This window comes from Maylandia zebra, linkage group LG3, assembly GCF_041146795.1.
Source record: "Maylandia zebra isolate NMK-2024a linkage group LG3, Mzebra_GT3a, whole genome shotgun sequence".
NCBI classification, from domain to species: Eukaryota; Metazoa; Chordata; class Actinopteri; order Cichliformes; family Cichlidae; genus Maylandia; species Maylandia zebra.
The window spans coordinates 56,672,591-56,683,018 of NC_135169.1; the positions used below are offsets into that span (position 1 = coordinate 56,672,591).

The 10,428-nt window shown below is 42.7% G+C and overlaps 1 long non-coding RNA gene across 2 annotated transcripts; it reads right to left on the minus strand.

Moving 5' to 3' along the window:
• Window positions 1-7,124: 7,124 nt before the first annotated feature.
• On the minus strand, window positions 7,125-7,948 carry LOC143416857 (uncharacterized). 2 transcript variants are annotated; one of them, XR_013097104.1, is made up of 3 exons: window positions 7,801-7,948; window positions 7,648-7,720; window positions 7,125-7,363 (listed from the first exon to the last, which is right to left on the minus strand). It is a non-coding gene; the product is annotated as an uncharacterized LOC143416857 (long non-coding RNA). The 2 variants fall into 2 exon arrangements; XR_013097103.1 differs by having other exon boundaries at window positions 7,125-7,542.
• Between the last annotated feature and the right edge of the window lie 2,480 nt (window positions 7,949-10,428).

Below are 10,428 nucleotides of genomic sequence, written 5' to 3' on the forward strand. Positions count from 1 at the left end.
TGACTTTGTTTCCTCTGACACAGAAGACCTACATTCCTGGTTTAATTCTTGCTGTCAAAAAATCATGGACTCTGTGGCTCCTTTAAAAACCAGGCAGCTTAAGGCTAAACCTGAGCCTTGGTTTAATGAGAGCAGTCGTGCTGTTAAGAGGGAATGTCGTCGAGCAGAACGGAGGTGGAAAAAGGATAAACTGCATGTATCATTTCAAATTCTCAAAGACTGCTGGCATCGCTACCAGAACACTGTTAAAGAGGCAAAAAGGGAATATTTTGCAAATATTATTTCTTCCAACTGTCATAACCCACGTGTGTTATTTAGGACCATTGACACTGTTCTTAATACTCCTTTGAATGTCTGTTTGGAAGTTTCTCCTGAGATTTGCAATGATTTTCTGAACTTTTTTATTGAAAAGGTTGTCACCATCAGGGCTCTTATCACAGCTCCTGACTCTGACCCCTCTGTCTCTGTCCCTTGCGCTGCTGTTTTCACTCAGTTTGAGCTTGTGACGCTCTCCTCTTTAGAGGATGTGGTTCGCCATATTAAGCCCACAGGTTCCCCACGGGATCCTGTCCCTCCACAATTCTTTAAAGAAATTTTTCCTAGTATACAACAGTATGTCCTTGACATTATTAACAGCAGTCTGTCTTCTGGTGTGGTTCCTGCAAATTTCAAACATGCAGTAGTACAGCCACTGCTTAAGAAACCTGGCCTTGATCACACAGTTTTAGCGAACTATAGGCCTATTTCCAAGCTGCCTTTAGTCTCCAAGGTTTTAGAGAAATTTGTTTTTAGTCAACTGAAAGATTTTCTAGATGAAAATGGAATCTTTGAGGTTTTTCAGTCAGGTTTTAAAACCCTTCACAGCACAGAATCTGCATTACTAAGGGTTTTTAATGACATCCTTCTGGCATGTGATTCTGGTAACCATGTTGTTCTTGTCTTGCTTGACCTAACTGCTGCCTTTGACACAGTAGACCACAATATTTTAATTTCTCGATTACATGATGTAGTGGGTATTGGTGGCACTGCACTCAATTGGTTTAGGTCTTATTTGTCAGATAGAACTTTCTCTGTCAGCCTTCTCGGTTACGAATCGTCTTCTGCTCCTCTGTCATGTGGTGTCCCACAGGGCTCAATTTTATGGCCACTGCTCTTTTCTCTGTATCTACTGCCTCTGGGTTCTATCCTTAGAAGGCATGGGATCTCATTTCACTGTTATGCCGATGACTGCCAAATTTATTTGACACTAAAACGCAAGGATGCCATCTCCATAAAACCTCTCTTGACATGTCTAGATGACATTAAAGCTTGGTTGGCTCGAAACTTTTTAAATTTTAATAAAAAGAAAACAGAAGTGTTGGTGTTTGGACCCAGTGGTCCCTGTGAGTCCTCCTCTGTTGTTTTAGGATCCCTGGAAGTCTATTTTAAATCTGTTGTTACTGACCTTGGTTTTAAGTTGGACAGTGATTTTAAATTGGACAACCAAATCAGAGCAGTGGTGAAGTCCAGTTTTTATCATTTAAGGCGACTGGCAAGACTAAAATCTTTTCTTTCGAGGCAGCACCTTGAAACAGTGATCCATGCTTTTATTTCTTCCCGCCTGGACTACTGTAACTCACTTTATGTGGGGGTCAGTCAGTCATTGCTCTCACGTCTGCAGCTGGTTCAAAATGCGGCTGCACGACTCCTAACAGGAACTCGAAAAAGAGAGCATATAACCCCCGTGCTGGCCTCTCTGCACTGGCTGCCTGTGTCTTTTAGAGTTAATTTTAAAATTCTTATGTTTGTTTTTAAATGTCTACACAGTCTTGCCCCGCCTTACCTCTCTGAGCTTCTTCATCCCCACATACCCTGTCGGTCTCTCAGGTCAGCTGACCAGCTGCTCCTGGAGGTACCGAGATCCAGGAGGAAGCTCAGAGGGGACAGGGCCTTCTCTATTGTGGCTCCAAAATTATGGAATAATTTGCCCATGCATGTTAGAGAGGCCCCTTCACTGTCCACTTTTAAATCACGTCTTAAAACCCACTTTTATTCCTTGGCTTTTAACCTCAGTGAGACTTAGTTTCTTTTTTAATGCAGTAGTTATTTAATTAATGATTTCACTCTTCTTTTATTTGTTTTTTATTTATATCTCATGTAATTTTATTTTACAGTTCCAATGTACAGCACTTTGTGTCAGCTGTGGTTGTTTTAAAGTGCTTTATAAATAAAGTTGATGATGATGATGATGATGATGACCAGGAGGAGGTCGCACTACTTGAAAGGGCGTGGGATCCCAAAAATCTTGAATTTTATTGCGACCTCTTACAGAGTGGTTTCTCATATACACCAAATCGCCCTGCTCCAAATCAGGACTAGCACATTTAGAGGAATTCAAATCTCTCTGAACCCTTCTCCTTTCTAACCGTTGCTGCACAACATCATATGCAGCAGCCAAGGACTTTTGGTGTTCCTGTACCCACTCTTCAAGAGTGACGTCCTCATCAACTTCACTGCCAACACCCAACCAAAAATCCACTGGCAACCGTGGCTCTCGCCCGAACATCAAATAATATGGAGTCATACCAGTTGACTGATGTACTGTGGTGTTATACGCATATGTGACTTGGGAGAGATGCCGCGGCCACCGGCGCTTTTGTTCAGGAGGCAGGGCACGCAGCAAGTCATGAAGTGTACGATTAAATCGTTCACATTGACCATTACCTTGTGGATGATAGGGTGTCGTCCGACTCTTCTCTATCTTATAAATTTTACACAGCTGTTGCACCAAAGCGCTTTCAAAATTTCGCCCCTGATCAGAATGTATACGGCTTGGAGGCCCAAATAAATGAAACCAATGCTTCACTAAAGCCTCTGCCACTGTACTGGCTCGCTGATCTTTTGTAGGGACAGTCTGAGTATATTTAGAAAAGATGTCAGTCATTACCAAAATATTCTCTTTACCATCAGTTGAGGGTTCAAGTACTGTAAAATCAATTGCCAAAATTTCATGAGGCCGAGATGCAGAAATACTACCCATAAAGGTTTTAATCTTTGGCACAACGGCCTTAGAAAGAACACACCTTTCACAATCTCTGCACCATCTCTCAATATCTGCATACATGTGCGGCCAATAATATCGCGAGCGCACCAACTGCAGTGTACGCTCAACCCCTTGATGGCCATGCTCATCGTGGAGTAAACGAAGGACGCGGCTCTGTAAACACTGTGGCAGCACCAGCTGGTCAACCTCCCTCACTCCATCAGGAGTATGAGTGCAGCGATACAACACAGACTCCCTTTGTTTCATCCGCCCCCATTGACGGACCAATTCCCTCGAACCCTTACCAAGACCATCTCTTTCCTTTGAATCTGGCAACCTGGCCACCTCCCAATACTTTAAGAAGGGACCAATCACAGGGTCTTGTTTCTGTAACGTACAGAGATCAGAGAAAGAACAACCAGGTAAAACACTTATCTCTGCCTGAACACTGGGAATCATCTCACACTGCACTCCAATATCATTAGATAATGGACCATCCAATTCCATTACAGTTCCATGTAGGCGGGACAATGCATCTGCATTAGCATTCTGAGCCCCAGGCCGGTATTTTATGGTCAAATCAAAAGCGGCCAGCTCTGATGCCCACCTCTGTTCTGTGGCACCTAGCTTTGCCGTGGACAGATGGCTTAGTGGGTTATTATCTGTAAATACAGTGCAACGATGACCCAAAAGATACTCCCTAAACTTTTCAGTGACGGCCCACTTGAGAGCTACAAGCTCAAGCTTCATGGAACTATAATTTCTCATATTCCTCTCTGTAGGCTTTAAGCTACGACTGGCAAAAGCTATTGGCCGCAATTTACCCTCATACTCCTGGGAAAGCACTGCCCCTAGACCCCCATAGCTTGCATCTACTTCCAATGTAAATGGCTTCTGAAAATCAGCAAAAGCAAGCACTGGTGCAGAAACCAGAGCAGCCTTGAGCTGATGAAAACTTTGTTCACACTCCAAATCCCAAGAATCCAATAACGGTTTTGGGGGGTCCTACCTTTTCTACCTGGAGGGAGGAGTGCAGAGACCAATCTATGCAAGGGAGCAGCCATGCGTGAAAAACCAGCTATGAATCTCCTATAATAACTAGCAAATCCTAAAAAGGAACGCAGTTCTGCTAGATTGCTGGGCGTTTTCCAATCCCGCACTGCAGCTATTTTATCTGGATCAGTAGAAACTCCTTCGGCAGACACCACATGCCCCAAATATTTCACTTGCCTCTGGAAAAACTGGCACTTGGAGAGTTTCACTTTAAGCCCCTCTTTATCCAGACGAGAGAAGATTTCTTCCAACCGCTCCAAATGCTGTTGCACGGAGGATGAAAAAACAATCACATCATCCAAATACAAAAGCACCGACTGATGTCTGCAATCTCCAAACAAACGCTCCATCAGGCGCTGAAATGTACTGGGTGCATTACACAAACCAAACGGCATGCGGTTGAACTCAAACAAACCAAATGGGGTACAAAATGCAGTTTTAATCTTATCCTTCTCAGCCATTTCCACCTGATTATAACCACTAGCCAGGTCCAAAGTGGAAAACCACTGAGCACCAGTCAAAGCATCCAAGGATTCTTCAATCCTTGGCAGAGGAAATGCATCCTTTCTGGTCTTGGCGTTTAACTGTCTATAATCGACACACATGCGTAGACTTCCATCCTTCTTTTGAACAAGAACTATTGGGGATGAGTACGGACTACTACTTTCTCTGATGATGCGAGCTTGCAGCAGCTGTTTGATATGATCCCTTGCCAGTTCATACTGAGACGGAGGGATTCGCCTGTATGGTTGTCGCACTGGTGTTTCATCTATCAAAGGAATTTCATGAGTGATCAATTTACTACAACCAGCATCCAACTCATTCTTGGCAAACACGCCGCTATACTTCTGCAATAAAACTTTTGCTTGCCGTTTCTCGCTCTCCTCAAGACTTTCAAATTCAGGCAGATCCAATTCCGCTGCATTGTCTGCCATTGTATGACTGGAAATATAAGCTGTACAACACTGTGAATTTACAGAGACCTGTATTTCAGAGTTACCCTCTGCTAGCACACTGGCCAGTTGAACTGTAGCAATCACCCGACGAGGTGTCAACCAGACATCAGTTTTACCCACATTAGTAACTGGAACAAAAGCCTCCCCTCCTTCTCCCTTTACCAATGAAGGAGACACCAATAGGCCTTCCGGGAGAAAACCATCATCAGGCCCGAGGGGTTCAATCAAGAGGTCAATAGGTGTATTCACAGGCATCTTTGGACAGGTAACAGGAACATAACTTTGCGTTCCAGCTGGAACACAGAAAGACTTCTTACCCTGTACTCTAACACGATGGGGTTCAGGAGAATTTGCCATGGCCTCCATCATTTGGCAGTATCTCAACGCTCTTCTCCAACCACGTGGCGCAGTCTTCAAAACTGGAGCTTCCCAGAGGTCAGAACCATATTGTTTACACAATTCAGAGTAAAGGGGGTTCAATACATTCATTCCTAACACACCAGGTACAGATGTCTTTTTCTGTGCCATGTGGCTATCTGTTGGATCTCCCACAATCAACACCCCTCGACGAGGTAGGTGAATTCCCAGGATTGTAACATCCAACTCAATATACCCAGAATAAGGAATTTGTAGGCCATTAGCTGCTTTAAGTCCCAACCAACCACAGTCTTTAAGCTTTTTATCACTGAGATGAGAAAAGTTATTTTTAAAAGAGCTTTCTGTGATTGTTGTGACCATGGACCCTGTGTCCAGCAAACATGAAATAATAACCCCACCCAAATCAACCTCCCCTTCCAAGCATTCACCAACTAGATGACCGAGTTCTACATTACTGGAGCCTTGCAACCCTCCCACCAGTGTGTGGCTCTGTGCACTGGTGGGTACTAGTTTTCCGCCACCCCAGTAGTTTGGCCATCAGCCCTAGCTGCTCTTTCATGCTGATTTCCATCAGAATTGGGTAATGTCGGGCAAAATCGAGCAATATGTCCAATTTGCTCACACCTAAAACAAATGGGTTTACCATTCACCGTCCTTCTACGTCGAGAAGTGTGATTGCTAGAAGCAGCCACCTCCTGTGGGTTTAATGCCTTAATGACCAACTCTAATTGTGTCTGTTGGGCTTTAAAAAGGGACACCAACTCAGCATATTCTGATGTTCTAGAATCTACACTTTCACAAGAAGCTTGCATATCTGCAGAGACTGAAACAGACTGATTATATCTAGACCTAAAAGGCTGATTCTCATACTGTGCCATCCACCTGGTCGCTTTGGCTCTCGCCTCACGAATCGTCCACTGTGGGTTGGCATTAATCAAATCTCTCAGCCTGATCCTCAATGTCAGATCTCTAACACCATCACAAAATTGATCACGCAGATCTTTTGAAGCTTTTCTTGCAGCTTCCTCATCCGTTTTAATAATCTGGTCCATTAAGGCCATCAAGGAATGAGAAAAGTCAATTAAGGACTCGCCTTCTAATTGTTTACGATTGAAAAATCTGCGTTGCAAAGAAATGTGGGAATCTAAGCAACTGTACATTTCTTTCAGTGTATCAAAAATTTTCTCAACATTTTCTTTCTGTTCCTTTGGCAAAAACTTTATCTCAGTGCGTGCAGTACCCTCTAAATGGTTAAAAATGATTTGAGCTTGCTCTTTTTCTGTTCTGCCTCTCGTGCGCACAAAGTCTCTCATTTGCTCAATCCACTCATCTAGAGTCAGTGAGCCCATATTGTCCAACTTCCCTGAAAATGTTGGCAACTTTCTATCCTGTTGTACGTATACCACAGGATTGGGTCTCACAGTCTCTGATTCACTTCCTGTAGCTCCTGTTGATGTAGAGGGCCTCTCTGTACCCACAGATGCTGTTTTCAAGTCTCTAAGTTCATTCTCCAACTCCTGTATACGTTGGGCCATTGTTTGTTGCTCGCTTCCCTCCATGATGGCAATCGAGACCTGGCTGCTCCTTCTCTCCAATCTTACAAACCTGTCCCTGCTGTCCTTACAAAATAACAAAACAAAATGGCCACTCCCTTGAATCCTGTCGACAACGCCAAAATGTAACCGAGGACAAGGGATGAGTAAACGGGGCAAAGAAATAATTGATCATTTATTTATTACATGAGTTAAACATACAAATTCCCAGTCGTTTCCAGACAGGACTTACAACACATCCTGCTGATATCCCAGCTGCACATGAGACTTACCACACAAACTGTGCGAAATAATACTGCAACCCGTCACACCCCGCTTAGCGACACTGCAATCGTGGCACACACTGCAAACAATTCGGGTCTCAGCGCAGCTGGGAATCAGTGCTATGTATGGCCTGTGATCTGAGAGATAAAGGGAAGTGGCACAAACAATTAAAATAAAAAAAACAAAAGAGAGGTTAGTCCGCCCTTACAAAACTTACTCTCAATCAATAACCGCCTCTACGGCTGGACGGACTAACCAAAACAAAATTACAAATCAATCAAAAGAACAAAAAAAAAGGACAGCAGAGACAGCACAGCTGGAAAACAAACAACATTATCAATTAAAATATTACCCAATAAAATAGCAATTTTATAAAACCATTCAAAATCATGAAGCTAAAACAAACACTCAATATACCTACAATATTGATCAGTTTCCCTGCGCGCAGTCGATCTAGGGCTTGATCAATTCTTCTATTAAAATTCGTGGTCACACTAAAAAAGTCCAATGACACATTAAAAATAGGCACATGCAAAAGCAAAAGATCCAAACAAAAATGGCAAAAGTCTCTTACCGACAGTATACCCACTCGCACCTGAGTGAATTAATTGCCTCTGGTTTTTTCCACAGAAGAGCGCTGACTTCACCCCATACACCCACTACCTTTTCACAGCTCTTCAGCCAATCACCTGGCAGAGAGCAACAAACTGCCAGGTGACACTTGTTACACAATATTTATTTGTTTTAGAACAAAGGGAAACTGTCTTATACAGCACACCACAAACATACAACATATCGAGAACATTACCCCAAACTCAAACCCTACGAGTCCCTTTCCTCCCCGTCTCCACCCCCACCCTCCTTACCAACACATATATGCTTTGCAGCATAACCACAACATTCCAATGACACCACAGGTTAACGTCATGAATAAGGAGAGAGGTACAATAGGTCAGTGCTTTAAAACAAAAAGAAGAAAATTACATTAACTCGCCTATTGCACATTCCTGAGTAACCTTTTGGTCTGATGGGTAATCTTATTTTGAAAAGTCGTTCTGTCTGAAGACTATTCTGAAATACATTCGAAAATTACTTTGAAGGATATTATTACTTGCTTTGAACGTCACCTGTGCGGTTTTAAATTCAAATCAATTCCATGCATTTAATAACTTGTGAGTTTAAAAAATGATTATTTGTGCGTTCACGAAACCAAACATTATGCATAATTCTTATTGCTCTTTTTTGCATTGTGTATATTTTTTGTAGAGAACTCTTCTAAGTGTTGTCCCAGATTCCAACACAATAATTTACAGTGTGCAGTAAGGTGTGTGCAATGTTTTATTGTTCAGGACGTGCCTTGCTTTTTCCAAAATCCTTGTGGTTTTTGCCATATTGTTACATAGTGTTTGACACACACTGCCGGTCAGACGTTTGGACACAGCTTCTCATTTAATGGTTTTTTCTGTATTTTCATGAATGTTTACACTGTAGATTCTCACTGAAGGCATCAAAACTATGAATGAACAAATGGAATTATGTAGTAATTGTAGGTTGTAGGTTGTCAGAATATGAATGTCAGTTAGAAAGCACTGAAAGTATAGATAATAGTATGGGTGAATGTGCCGTGTTGCATTGAGTACTCCAGGAGAGCATCTTCATACATTGTTATTAGGGAATTCAGAGTCTTATTCTTCAGAGGACGAATGTCAGTGTCTGTCTTATAGATTTCTTCATAACACACTGTTAGACTTGTGTGTCTTTAATGCTAAAGAGTGTCTTATCTGTGATTGTCATCTTGACAATCGAGTGCGGGCAGGTTACAGAAACTTCAGCAGGTCCAAGTTCAATTATCACTCCCTCCAAGAAATACATGACACTAGGATTTTCAAGTTACTGATTAATTTAATTGCTACCTGGCACTTTAACATCACTGTCATCAGATTCACCATCAAACTGTGCAAAATGCATCATATTGTACAAACAAGCATGCATCACATCATACAGACGGCACAAATTGAACTATAAACGTGTGCCACGCAGAATAAACAAATAAACAAACATACCTTGCTGCACACAACAAAGAGGGAATGAGTCAGTTTGCAGAGCAAAGCTCTTCTTGACTTAGATCTGCGGTCCATGTCCCCTTAACCCTTGTGTGGTGTTCGTATTTTTGTTACTCAGCCAGTGTTCATGGGTCTGGTGGACCCGCAAGAGTTTTGGCTTTCCAAATTAACACTATCAAACAATTTTATGTTAAATTACTCAACAGATGTTTACTTCATCCCAATTACAAGCCATATGAACAGCAAACATGGTTAATTTTTTCCCTTTACCTTTGTTAGATCACATTTATGAATTAATGTGCTTCTCGTTTTTCTTTTATATAAAATGTTATAAATCAGAATCAGAATCAGAATCAGAATGGGGTTTATTGCCAAATGTTGAGCAGGTTTACAACATTAGGAAATTGCTGCGGTGCTTCAGTGCAAACATGGTGTCATAAATAGCACTTAAATAGACATGGAAAAAAATAAAAGTAGGGATAAGAATTAAAAGTGCTACGTGGAAAGATATGTGCATGAGATATACATGAGATATATACATGAGAATAAGAATTAAGAGTGCTACGTTGAAAGATATATACATGAGTGCAGGTGGTGATCAGTGCCAAACATAGAATGATGCAGTGACACAGCGTAGGGTCATGTGTTAGTGGTGGGAACAGTCATACGGTTATTGTTCATGTGTCCAACAGCAGAGGGGAAGAAACTGTTCTTATGGCGAGAGGTTCTGGTGCGAATGGACCGGAGCCTCCTGCCTGAGGGGAGCAGGTCAAACAGACTGTGTCCAGGGTGAGAAGGGTCAGCTGAGATCCGAGCTGCACGCCCCAGTGTCCTGGAGGTGTACAGGTCCTGCAGAGATGGGAGTCTGCAGCCAATCACCTTCTCAGCAGAGCGCACAACACGCTGCAGTCTCTGTTTGTCCCTGATAGTGGCTCCAGCGTACCACACGGTGATGGAGGAGGTGAGGATGGACTCGATGATTGCAGTGTAGAACTGCATCATCGTCCGTGTTGGCAGGTTGAATTTCTTCAGCTGCCTCAGGAAGTACATCCTCTGCTGGGCTTTCTTGATGACGGAGGTGATGGTGGGCTCCCACTTCAGGTCCTGGGTGATGGTGGTACCCAGGAAGCGGAATGAGT